The 14,018-nt window shown below is 39.3% G+C and overlaps 1 long non-coding RNA gene across 1 annotated transcript; it reads right to left on the reverse strand.

Annotated features, from left to right (window-relative positions):
- LOC110404069 lies at window positions 710–13,225 on the reverse strand. Its single transcript, XR_002442051.1, has 3 exons — window positions 13,174–13,225; window positions 1,994–2,083; window positions 710–1,906 (listed from the first exon to the last, which is right to left on the reverse strand). It is a non-coding gene; the product is annotated as an uncharacterized LOC110404069 (long non-coding RNA).

The raw sequence follows: 14,018 nt of genomic DNA on the forward strand, positions 1-14,018 counted from the left end.
ATATTTATCTTCTTTCAAAAACATTTCTATTATTTCTCTTTGTGAAGAGAAAAATAGGTCTTTTTTCAAGAACCTAAATATCGGAATGAGCGAAATATATTTTTAAAGGGGAAAAAAAGGGAATTTTGAAGGGGCATGCATAATGAAAAAAATGCTTTATTTCTAGGTCAGTCACATAAACCTTTTACACTACTTTGCACTAATACGTAGGTCACTCTGAAAGTAATGCCTCCTGTTTATTTCCACGGAAACTACAACAGATACAAAGAGCACAGTAACGCTGCTCGATGGAGCAAATTCTCAGCTACAAAACGCTGTTTTCTCAAAACAGTCATCACTACTAGTGCTGCATTATTGACAGTGATGAACAAGAGCCTCCATGCTGCAGTCATAAAAATCTGTGCCAGCAGAGGTGATCACTGTCACTACTGCTGCAATCACCACCCACCACCTCACTGTGCTCACATCCCTTGTTTGATCTACTTAAATGTTCAGCAATCAATGGATGTCAGAGGATGCCATTTTTTTTTTTGCATGGAGGAATTCAAGCACACAAGTTTGCTTCATCTGCGCTTCCATGTCAGATGCTATTCTGTCAGGCTACCCCTCTGCTGCCATCTGTCACATGACAACAAAATATCATGGAATATTGGTGGGAAGGTTCAACCTCTACTGCCATACCTCCAGCATTCGCCTCTGATGTTGTGGGCACCATAATAAAACTGGAGGCAGTACTTTTAGAGCAGATCTCGTAGTACAGGATAAGACTTCATACTGTATACACTGATAAAATAAAATCTAGTTTTGAAGACAAAATATGAAAAAGTCTGTAAATATTTGGAACATGACCACCTTACAGAGGTTACGATCAATTAAAATAGAATTACGTATTTTTGAAGTAACATAGTTGGATGCTTTTCAAGCCTTTAAAGTAAGTGACAGATATTAAGTTTATCATTTTTTTCCCAGCATTTTCTTATTATTGGAATGGTTCTGTGAACAAAGCTGTTTGCGTTAACTTGGGAGTAGTTAATAAAGCAGTGCCTGCCATGATCTGTAGATCATCACAATCCTTATTAGGAGGGCTACAGCAATTTGTTTCCCTGTATAAAGAAAGCAATCATTTCCACTGTCAACCAGAGAAACAAAGATTTACCTACAAAAAAAAATAACTGCTATTTAAAGGAAGGGAAAAATGCAAATTGCAAACTACAGCTATAGGATTTTTTTTTTTTAATGATTACATTCTGTCCATCTACTTACAAAGGTGAACAGTACTTCATGATTTTGTTGTAATTCATTCCTATACACTGTTCTATAATGGACTCTACCATAATAGCTTATAGCTGAAGTTCGGTATAATCTCTCAATTGCAACTTAATTAAAATGTGCTGTGTCACTTACAGCACTGGGAAAGTGCAGAAATCTATATACAGCAACAAAGCAAAAAGATACATCAAGATCCATGGCCCTGCATTATCAGTGGGGTACTTAGCAAATACTAGGTTTCTGCTGTTTAATGAAGCCCAAAGTAGAGACCGTGCAATTGGATTCGGTGGCAGACAGGGAATGGCAGTTACGATCGTCTTTTCTCAGGAATGCTGTTTCTCTACTCACGCCTCTTCTTTTTGCACTCTTACATGAAATCAGTCTCTGAGTCCCTCAAACACTTATTTCCATAAATCAGTTACCTGATGGCACTCCTCCTATGCAGGAAAGGTACACTTGGTTGCCAGATGAGAGATGCAAATAGCTTGAGATGGCCAATGATGAAGATTACAAGTAGCACTTAAATGTTATTGTTTCCATGACCTGTTTCATCTGATGAGCACTCTGGAGTTAAAAATACTGTTCTGTCTGCTGCAGTTTGCTTGTGATTGAGGCAGACTACATCTGTCAGAGAGAACTATAGGCAAATACAGCTAGATTAGATGTGCCAAGGCTGACTTCCATTGAGGCATGCTTTGTACAGCTTCTCCTGCATTCAGCTCACCTGGTAAGGCAGTTGTTCCAGACCACCAGAGTCCAAGGATGAACCTCAGCTGTGGAAACATTTAGGATGCATGCACAGCTATTCTGGGTCCTGCATGGAAAATTCTGTTAATTGGGTAAACCCACTCTAGTGTACAGGCACCAACTGGCAGACACAACTTGCACAATGAGAGAGATCCATAATTTTCAAATGTAACTAACAATTTGTGACAATAAAGCTGCAACATGAGCCAAGATGCTGGCACTTCTTCTTGTCACCTCTTTCAAGCACGGTAACTAGAAATTGCATTTGTTTCTTTTCCAAAGGCAGTAACTTATTTTATAAAGTAGGCATTTAATTCATGCATATTTGGAACAATTATTTTATTTTTAAACCGAAGTCTCTAAAGAGTTTAGTCTTGTCTCTCTTAAGAAAAGAACTCAAACAGCATTTATTTAAATTAAAACTGTATCCGACCACAGAAATGTTATTATCCATAGACACTGAGATCAGAACTGTCTCAAAAAGAGTCAATAGCAAAATCACGATAAAGGAAGTTGAAGATGATGGAATTATACGAAATTATGTATGACATGTACATGGTAAAACGGAAACTCTTGTTTAAGATTTCCTATAGCAGCAAAAGTATGTTCAGTGAATTGGACAGGCACTACCCTTCAAACCCACAAAAGTAACGTTTATTACCATAGAGTACAACTGTCCCTTGTTATTCAGCCAAGTGTCATGTTTACACAGTTAGCTTCATCATCTGTGTCCCCCTTGTCCAGTGCAGACCCCTGCCTCTTAGAGTTCCTCAAAAGGGAATGTACACCTTCTTCATTTTCAGCTCACACCCTGGGCTCCAAAACGCAGGATATCCATCACTCCTACCCTGCAGGTTAAACTCCATACAGAAGCCTGTGCATGGTCAGTGCTAGGAAAACATTTTATTCTTTATTTGATATTTTGCTGTGGGCATAAATCTTTAAAGACCCCCAAGAAAGGAAAGAAAATTGAGGAGAGATTTGTGAGTAGGAAGAGACCAGGTAGACCAAGCAGGAGCAGCTTTTGTATAGTCTAAATTCATTATTCTGATCTCCCTGCAGCAGACTTTACAAGGAGAAGCAATAGGCAAGTGAGGGAAGGTTCACCTGAGCTGGTACTGTCCTAAGCACTGAGCAGCACTGTGGAGGATGCTAGCTTAAAATCAGAATGGTGTATGGCTGCGGCTGAACAAAGCTAGCTCTGAGCTAAGACCATCTGCCTCTCAGCAGCACACATTAGGCAGCCCAGCACCATGTTGATGTAAACATACTGCTTTACGTTCTGGAACCAGCTCCTGCACAGTTGTTCAGTGTTCAGACTGCCCCCCAACCTCTCTTTTCTTAAAAAAAAAAAGAAAAAAAAAACCACAAAAACAAAAAAACACACACACACACCAAACACCACACACCCTCTATTTAAAACATCCCGTGCTTTTGCTTATTGAGTGATATATATATATTTTTGGGGGGGTGGCAGGGGAGGGGGTGTGGCAGGAGTCCTTAATCATTTCTTGTCACAACAAATTTCATAGGCTGTCTGGAAAAGGATGTAAAGTTATTACAGTTAACAGTTCTGACGTGGTTTCTTAACAGCTCCTAAGCATCACTTGATGGATGGCTGTCTGGAGCAATATCCTCCTTCCTGCTGATATTCCCAACCAAACCCCAGCAATGCAAAATGTCTCAGAATCCTGGCAGTCTTCTACTAGCAATAAATTATTACATGCCACTCCAGATCTTTTGCAGTCATCTATAATACACTAATCCTGTACGGGCTTTTTAAAGGATTAAACATTATATGGATAATATGTATATCTACAATTTTGTTAGATAAGACAGAAAAGGAAAGAGACCCGAGAGGAGGATTTTGCGTCAGGGGTTAGAATGAACTTCTCCCTCTTGGTGGATCAAAAATCCAGGGCAGCATGGTGGATTATGTGACCTCTTTATGGTCCTTTCATGTTTAGAGTTTTGCCCATGCCCTTTCTGACACCCCTCAGGTTTATGAAATTGCTGTGAAGCACCTGTTAGTGTCCACTGCCAAAGGCAGTATGATGGAGAAGCTGAACTGCAGCTCTGACCAGCTAAGACAACTCCTATGTACTTTTCAGCCATTATAAAAAAACAAAGAAATTGAGAAGTCATTTGGAAATATACTTTACACCAGGAAAAGACTTAATTTAAAAAATACAACTTGAATTTTATGAGGATAATTCATATCAAATATTATATAGGCAGAAGCTACTCTATTTCATTCAGCTTCTGGAGAAAAATAATTATGCTCTTTACAATTTGAAGTGCATTTGTATTCCTTCCAAATAGTCCTATTACAACAGATGAAGTACTTACTATACATCTTTTTCCTGCTGCTTTTCAACTTAAATTTAATTTTCACATAGATTTATTTAAAACAATTCTCAATGTGACTCAGCCAAATGATGAATTTATGGAAGGTTTAGTAAATGTGTAATCTAGTTGAAGTTAAAAATGGCTACTTCGTAATTCTGTGCCTAAATGAAATTATCCACTGTAGCCAGCTATTGTGCATTCATTTAAAGTCGATTTCTTGTGGCACATATTCAGTTCATAATGAAAGAAAACATAAAGCAAATATTTTTGCTAACAGGAAAAAATGTATATATGCATATACAACATCAATATTAAACAAATGTTTTAATTTCTTTTTTTTTTTTTTTTGGTTCTCTGAGCCTGCCGTAGCAGATACACATGTATATACATTTTGTATACGCAGGGAATAATGCATTGTATGTAATCATGATATCTTGTTTTGCATAAAATAACTGTCTGAATACAAACAGAACTGAATTTAAGAAAAAAAGTTAAATCAAATGAATGTTCCAGAGCACAAAAATTTCATAATGTGATCTCATTGCAGAGAAGATGTGTGACTTATATTGATAGTAACACAGACTGTGCAAGAACTTTGCTTTATGCAAATCATGAGTCTGTTTTCTGTTCCATTGTTGGCATAAAATCAGTGCTATGCCAGGCTCATGTCTAAAATCAGCATATATGCAATGAAGAATATGCCTGTTTGAGCTTGGAGTTAGCAGAAGATAGGTACAAGTTCAACATTTGTAAAGAGCAGGCCCCAACATTTTCTGAGAGAATGTGTCATTGAACTTTCAGATAGATGCCCAGCATGGAAGGACACTCAACTTTTGGCTTATTAATCAGGAGTTTTGGTAAAGTTAGCAACACTAAGTTTAAGATAAAGTCCATTTCTCCCACCCAAATGTATAAAAACAGAGCTACTAAATTCTCTGTCCCTATCACCACAATCATGTACCAATTACATACAAGTAGTCTAATCCAAAATCCAGCACCTGAAATTTGTGGAAAAAAAACTTAAGAGTTCTGGCTGAGACTTGTATTTCCTTCTGCAGTGGTAATTTCTGCTACTTTCTTGTTCTGTAATGTCCTGATTCAGATCATGGGATTTCTATTCCCACCTTTGCAAGAACCAGGGGAAACACAGAAAGACTCAACTCTACATCCACAGATACACCTAGGCTTCCAAAGTCAGAAAGTACTCCCTTTTGCATTATAGCCCATCCAACATGTAAATTAGACTTCCGTTATATAAATTACTGAGTGAAACTACTTTATTCTTTCTTTAAACAAGACCAAAAAAAAAATCACGAACTGTTTAATCTTCTTTTCCCCCACTGTTTTCATTTTTGATGTTAAAAGGCTGCATAACACAGAGATAGGCTTACAGCAAAATTACGACAAGCTAAGTGAGAGAACATGCCAGCTCCTTGGAGGTAACTGTCTCAAAGTGTGCTTTTAACCCACAGCACCTTGTGGCAGAGGCCATCTTCTGCTGTGGGGTCACCCAACTTGTCTGTGTTCCAGGGAAGATGCTGAACCCTGTCTGTTACCACAGAGCATTTAACTCAATGTAAGCGCATACCCTACATTACCCTGTAATAATGTTTTCATGACTGTCTTGTTACTCTTTGATACAGGATTAATGAAGTACAGCAAGTACTCATCTATTGATTATAAGAACTCATTTTTCATTGTTAGTATCTCCTGCCTACTACTGAGCTACACAGCACAGTGAAGCCTGGAACCTAAAACAGTGCCATCTTTCAAAAAACAAAACAAACAAACAAAAAAAAACAACAAAAAAAACCAACTCAACTCTTGCCCATTGTTGCCTTTCTTGCATTAAACCAGCAGGAATGTACTGGGGGAAAGCAGAAAGCTCTTGACTTGTGACTAAGCCACAGCTTTTAACCATGTCCTGTATAGTAATTGTTTAAACTGTGTATATGAAGTTTCCATCAAGCATATTTTATTGCAACAATTGTCCATCAAAAAAATGACTTTAGGTCACACACCCAGAATTTCCAGAACAATGTTGCAAAGGTATATGGAGCTCTTGGCAGTTCAGCCACTGTTTTCCTCAAATTTGACTGGATTCCCCACGTGGCCGCAGAAGGAGGTTGGTTTTTTTGGAGAATTCTGTACAGTTCCAAAATTATACTGAGGCCTGGACTTATATGAAAGCCTCCAGAGTTCCTCCATTCTTCAAAAGACTCATAAAATCTTTGAAGCTGATAGCACCTTCTGTTTTATCTTACATATTCAGTGATATGGAAGGTAGACAAGGCATTTGGTTTTTGTCATTTTGAAACAATCCTATGAAAGGGGCTTGCCATAAACAAAGCTTATGAATAAATGAATGCATCTGACAAAGAAGTTAATGATCACATGGACTGAGCCCAAATTCCTAATCAATGAATCATGTAGGCTGCTTTGTTTAGGCTTTGGCAAATCAATACTCCATTTTGTTAAGCAAGTACAACAGATCTTTGTGAGGGTGCTCTGGATTAATTTTTAAATATAATGTGTCAGACAAAGAAAATCTGCAAGGGTTCTTGACCATACTGCTTGGAGCTTTTCAGAATTCTTTGCTTCTTTGTATTTATTGTCTTGTTATGCTTCTTACCAGGTAACAAAACATATCAGATAATAGGCAAGGGAAAGAAATAGCAAAATTTAAAAGACTATATTGTAGCTACAGATTCTTAATTATTTCAATAATAATATTTATTATAATGATTTAATTATAACTGTATTATTAGTGTTATTAATAATTATTACTGTTATTAATAACAGTAATAATTTCACTACATTAGATTGCTATTAAGTGGAATTGGTAAACAGTAGGCAACTTTTTTTGTTATCTTTCTCATATCTCATTGGAATGTTATTAGATGCAGGTGATTACGTTATTCCTCTGTGGCATACCACACCTACAGTGGGCAAAGCAATTCCAATATGCAGGCTGTTATTTTTTGAGGATAGAAAGCACAAAAGTAAAGACTCCTGAAGAGATTTAGGGACATTCTGATGGCAGATAAACCCTTTTCAAGTGCTAAGAAGTAAATTTAGGCTGGATAGTAGATATTTTCTACCCAGCAACAAGGTTATGCTTTAAGAAGATCCTTATGAAGAGACAGTTAAGTAACTACTGTGGGTTCCTGACAGGAGGAAAGAGGGTGAAACTAGTTTTCAAGATAACTTGATTGGTTGGCTTTTAAAATTTACTCCTCCAGTATCAGATATATCACCAACATGAATATGTAGATGTCTCTTCTGATTCTTGACCTACAGCATTCTCAAAACTGACAGAGCAGACCAGACAATTAGCTTCTGCTGAAAGGCAATGGCTCCTCTCCTTTTAAGCTTACATTTTGCTTAAAAATTTCCACAAATCCCTTTTGAGTTTGAGTGCCTTTATAGCTCACTAATTCTGGCTCCAAAAGGTTGGGTCAGTACTTGGTACCGTGAAGCATTTTCAGCATTACTGAGTTTGCATCTATCTTCTCAATATAGCAAACTACTAAAATTCCTGAGCTAGGCTTAGTGAGTAAACTATGTTGGGAAGAGAACAGAAAGTTTCTAACCTCATCAAAAAAAATGACGCTATCCTGGATTTGATATTGCCAGAACGATATCCCTGAAACATAGCTCCTAGACAGATTTAAGTAGAGACAAAAATCATAGAATCATAGAAAGGCTTGGGTTGAAAAGGACCTCAAAGATCATCGAGTCTCAACCCCCCTGCCAAGTGCAGGGTCGCCAACCACTAGACCAGGCTGCCCAGAGCCACGTCCAGCCTGGCCTTGAATGCCTCCAGGGACAGGGCATCCACAACCTCCCTGGGCAACCTGTTCCAGTGCGTCACCACCCTCTGTGTGAAAAACTTCCTCCTAATATCTAACCTAAATCTCCCCGTCTCAGCTTAAAACCATTCCCCCTTGTCCTATCGCTATCCACCCTCACAAACAATCGATCCCCCTCCTGTTTATACGCTCCCTTCAAGTACTGGAAGGCCACAATGAGGTCTCCCCGGAGCCTTCTCTTCTCCAAACTAAACAAGCCCAGTTCCCTCAACCTTTCCTCATAGGAGAGGTGCTCCAGCCCTCTGATCATCTTGGTCACCCTCCTCTGCACTCGTTCCAAGAGCTTCATGTCCTTCTTGTGCTAGGGGCCCCAGGCCTGGACACAGTACTCCAGATGGGGCCTCACAAGAGCCGAGTAGAGGGGGACCACCACCTCCCTCTCCCTGCTGCCCACTCCTCTTTTAATGCAGCCCAGAACATAGTTGGCCCTCCGGGCTGACAGCGCACACTGCTGGCTCATGTCCAGCTTCTCGTCCACCAGGACCCCCAAGTCCCTCTCTGCAGGGCTGCTTTCAAGTATTTCTTCCCCCAGGTTGTATAAATACCTGGGATTGCCCTGGCCCAAGTGCAGCACCCTGCACTTGGCCTTGTTGAACCTCATTAGGTTCTCGTGGGCCCACTTGTCCAGCCTGTCCAGGTCCCTCTGGCTGGCTTCCCTTCCTTCCAATGTATCGACTGCACCGCTCAGCTTGGTGTCATCTGCAAACTCGTTGAGGGTGCACTGGATTCCATCGTCTATGTCATTGATAAAGACATTGAAGAGCACTGGTCCCAGGACTGAGCCTTTGGGGACACCACTCGTGACCGGCCTCCACCCTGACATAGAACCATTTATCACAACCCTTTGGCTGCGACCAGCCAACCAGTTCTTAATCCACCAAACAGTCCATCCTTCAAATCCATACCTCCCCAATTTAGAGAGAAGGATGTGGTGAGGGACCCTGTCAAAGGCTTTGGAGAAGTCCAAGTAGATGACATCCATCGCCCTCCTCCCATGCACTGATGCCGTCACTTCATCGTAGAAGGCCACCAGATTGGTCAGGCAAGATCTACCCTTGGTGAAGCCATGCTGGCTGCCACATCTGATTACATAGCTCAAAGTGGTCTGCTTCTGCAAAGTGTTGTGTACTCAAAACTCTCATTGCCAAAATTAGACTTGTGGGTCAGTGGAATTTTTCATCATACCGATTTATTTTGGATACTTAACAATGAATTTAGGGCTCTAATTTTGATGCCAAGACTGAAAACGTCTGCTTTGATTTTTTTTAAAAGGTGCTGCTTTCCAGATTCCCAGTTATTTATTAGCTTCAGCAGCATATCTTGTTAAAGATGGCATTCAGAAACAACTTCCAGCAGGGAGAACAGCCAGGATTATGATATGCATAAGAAATCACCCTTTCCCCTAACCCTGTTGTTACTGGTCTTTCATCAAGGTTCTATATGCAAATACTGCCACAACAGAAAATGACACTGTGACTTTAATAAGAAAGCTGAACAAGAAACTGCTGTCTGAACCATGAATTAAGCATTCAGTATGGTCACTGCAATGAGTCAGTGAAAGAAAAGAAACCAACTGTTCTGTGAAAGATAAATTATTACCCCCTGAAATGGTTTATGTTCCCTTGGTTATTTGTAGCAAGTGATTGTAAGTCAGGTAAAGGACACAAGCTATTGAACAGATCACTGGGGACTCCTCCAGGTTTAGTCAGTTAGAAATCTTCACGACTATATCAGAAAATTCTTTACAGAATAGGACAAAATGGAGCAAAACAAATCCAAATCAAGTATTAGGCCTTACAAGAATGTATAAGCTTAAAGGTTGTTAGAGGAGCTAAAATCTGTGTTGGTTTGTTATTTTATAGCCTGAGCTCAGTTGCTGGAATGCTAACAATTACTCATTCATAGAAGACAAAACAAAACAAGAAAATGCCAGCAAGTCAGAAATAAGCTTATTCACAGACCTACAGCATGTGTACTGTAGAACTGTTGACTTGATGTTCTCAGGCTGAGACCACCCAGAGGCAAAAGCTCTCCATTTAAAGAGAAACTAAGACCTTGCAGTTCTTAAAGCCAGACATGTTTTCCTGTTCTAATATTCACCATGACTGCAGGTTCATACATTGCTGGAGGTCGTCTTTGAATCCAAGTGGTGCTCAGTATCAATAGTGGCACAACTAGTTACTGTCCTTTTCTTTATCAGCTTGGGATCAAATGTTCTAATGAAAATCAATACAGTATTTCCCCATTTTGTCTGTGACAGCAAAAACAAAAACATACACAAGGTAAAATGATTATGTTTACACAAGCAATTAGTACGATTCAAGTGCTACACCGCTAAAATAAATTTATGCAGAACTAGTGTTTTTTTTTTTTAAATAACACTTCACTTTCTGTTTTCTATGAATACATATAATAGTACATCATTTATGCAGCAGTACCAATCCACAGCCCTGTTTCATATGATTCAGGCAATTGCAGAACTCATCAAGAAGCAGCAAAAGAAAGGAAAGTGTGAGGATATGAACTGAGCCCCAAGGCAATAGGAATACCCCATGGCATGCAGTGGGCATATCTGCAGAAAGGTGATGAAGAATTTCTGCAAGGAAAATGATTGTATACATAGCATTTTTTGAGGAAAAAATGGCTCTCATAACATACGTAATAATGCTTCAGCTCATTCAAAAATTCTTCATGACAACGTGATGTAAGAGTTGATAGCTACAGCTGGACAGAGCACACAAGAGAGAGTCAAGAAAATCTCCAGTTCAGAGAAAGCTCAAAGTGTAATAGAAAGCAAGTTGGCTGCTTCTATACCCAAGACACAGATTTCACTCATCATTGTTACAGAATGAAAAATTTAAGAAAGCCCCAAGAGAAGAATTTCCTTATTTTATTCAAACGAAGCTTCCATCTGAAGGCACATATGCCACCATATGGGATCCATTTCAGGCATTCATTAGAAGAAGAATAATTAGTCTAGCATCATACCAGGAAGAAAGGAAGAGGCCCAGAGGATAATTACTTTAGAAACAGAAATAAAAGACCTTGAAACTAAATTTGCTAGGGACAAGTCTATGCAAAAAAAAAAAAAAAAAAGAAAAGAAAAAAAGGGACTTTATTTATGGGAATTTTAAATTCAGCTATCAAGGAGAATTGGAAGAGGGGCATGCCCACGACAGGATTATGTTTAGCTTGGGGAGAAACTGGAACACCATTGTTTTAATGATTACAGAAAGCATGTGGTCTTAAATTTTCACCATTCAACACAAGCAAAAAGTCTCTTCTGTACTACAGAAAAAGATGAAACACTTCCACATTATACTAGGAAGAACTGCTCTGTACATCCTTTCTTTGCAAATATAACATCATTAGTGCTACTGGTCATAGGCTTGAAGTACAGCAGTGACCCTTTAAAGCTTATCAAACAGAATTATTCTTTTGTATACTTTGTAGAGCTTACTATAAAACAACTTACAAGAAAGAGAAATATCTGTATTATGAAAATAAAGCACAGACTGAATAACATAAGAACAGAGAAGACATGAAATGTGTGAGATGCTGGGACTTTCTGTGAGCAATTAGACATGCGGGGTAGTTCTATGTCAGTTATTTCTAACCATGCATTTAACCAACTTTACCTTCTGGAAGGTGACAGCTAGTGGCATCATACTAAGTAAAAGACATAGATTGTCTAGTGCACCACAACCTGTCCGCAAAGCCTCACGCCCTAAGTGACTAATCCCTAATCAACCGGTGAGCTTGGAGTTTCTGTGCTACTCAAAAGGCCCATGGGAAGAGAACAGTGACAAATTTGGCCCATAGAAAAGCACTGCTGACTGGATTCCTCCTCTTCATGCCAGGAAACACTTGATATGCTACAGCACTGAAATCATAGTGGGAAGTAAGGATTTGTCTAGGTAAAATCCTTTGATTGAGACAGTGGTCAAAGGGACAGCTCTTTGATGTCTGCAGCTTTTTGCAGCAAAGAATAAAATGAGATCTCACGTTGCTGTGTGTGAAACAGATGGTACAGGTTATGGCAGCAGTTCATTCATATTGGGAACACTTGTTACAATACATTATCTTTTAAAGATATGGAGAAAGCTATCTAGCATTTTGTGACTCACCTAGAGTATAAACAAGATAATTACCTGGTTCACCTGCTAGAGCAGGCAGATCGATTATAGAAGCTAATTAGAGACCTGTTTTAAGCAGATATGAACTCATGGGTTTTTGTTATGGGTTCTTCTCCTCTTAACACGCCACAGAGAAAACCAAAGAACAACCGTGATTAGCCTTATTTCATTTTTATTGCTTCTCCCATTCAGAGTAAAACCACAGAAAGTCAAAAGTGTAGCTAATTTACTTTAGCAAGCCAGCAAATGTAAGTTAATTTCCTTCTTTTACTACTTAGAAATCTCTGCCAGTGCATTAATGTCAAAGGAAAACAAAGAAAAAAACCGTATCCATATGGAATATGAATGAAACTCATGGTAGATCGACAAACGCTGGCAGAGAAAACTGTCACATCTGCTTATTAGAAACAAATATTGGTAATGAGTATTTAAATGCTTAGTTATTTGCAAATGTCATTAATGCAACAGGTGAATATACTAGGTTGTGATGTTTCTGATTTTCACTTTCCTGGCACTACAGAACATTTTTATTTTCTTTAAGTAGCAGGCATCCTTACTTTTATCATTCCCAAAGCCAGAACACCCATAGCATAGTGTCCACGAGTTTCTAATTGCTTGTATTTAAACATATCATATGTCTACAATCCGCTGTCATTTCCTAGCGCCATACTGTAGTGCTATAATGTGATGGAAAGTACAGTGATAGTAGTGGGGTAGCACAATCCTAGGCTGCAGCAAATGAGAACAAGCCCAAATACAGCAGCCTTAGACACAGAAATGAAGGAAGAAAAGCTGCTTACCTTTAGAAGGCCTCAGGTAGGTATGGATCTCCACTGAGATACCCTGACCTCCACTGCCAACCCTTAAATGAGGTCTGGGAAGGGGTGGATCCTGGCTCCATCCCTTCTGTCACTCAGATGCATTGCATGCACCTGAGCTCCCCTGGGCTGGCCCTGCTTTCCCACCAGGTGCTCAATCACTGGTTCAGGCCATGACTTAGCATTTCTGCTACACATACTTTAGAATCTGTTCAGTCTGAAAAACATCACACTATGTCTCCACCCACGTGTGGGAGATGTGGGATGAAAAAAAAAAAATTATTTTATAAAGGCAGAAAGACTTACTTAAATAAGTAGTATGTACTTCCTGAGTGACTGGCTGTTTAGTGCAAACTACGGTGCTGAGCAGGGCACTTGGGGTCCCACTAGACTGGAATGGCAAAAGAAGCTAAGAGATTAAACATGGGAGAGAACTGTCTCTGTCTCTTGGAAATGTCATGAATGAAATGTGCCCTGAACTGAAACCTTGTCAAAGACCTGGAGCAGAGCTATAGAAAGATATTAATCACAAAATTATAAACTAAAACTCACATTCATCAGGAAGAATCTCAAAATAGTTAGGTTTTCAACAAGTCCTTAACAAGCAAGTTGACTTTTTTTAGAATGTTTGCGTAAATATTCTCTCTGGCACACAGATCACATCTGAGTGTGCTGGGATGTACAGGTAGGTATTTCCTGTCTCGTGTAGAACCAAGGGAGGCATCACTCTAAGACTATGTCTACTATATCAGGTCCTCCATAGAACGTGATTCTTCCCCTGCTTCTCTTCCTCTTATGCATACTGACCAGAGCACCACAGTACCTCT

Source organism: Numida meleagris, chromosome 10, assembly GCF_002078875.1.
Source record: "Numida meleagris isolate 19003 breed g44 Domestic line chromosome 10, NumMel1.0, whole genome shotgun sequence".
Taxonomy (NCBI): domain Eukaryota; kingdom Metazoa; phylum Chordata; class Aves; order Galliformes; family Numididae; genus Numida; species Numida meleagris.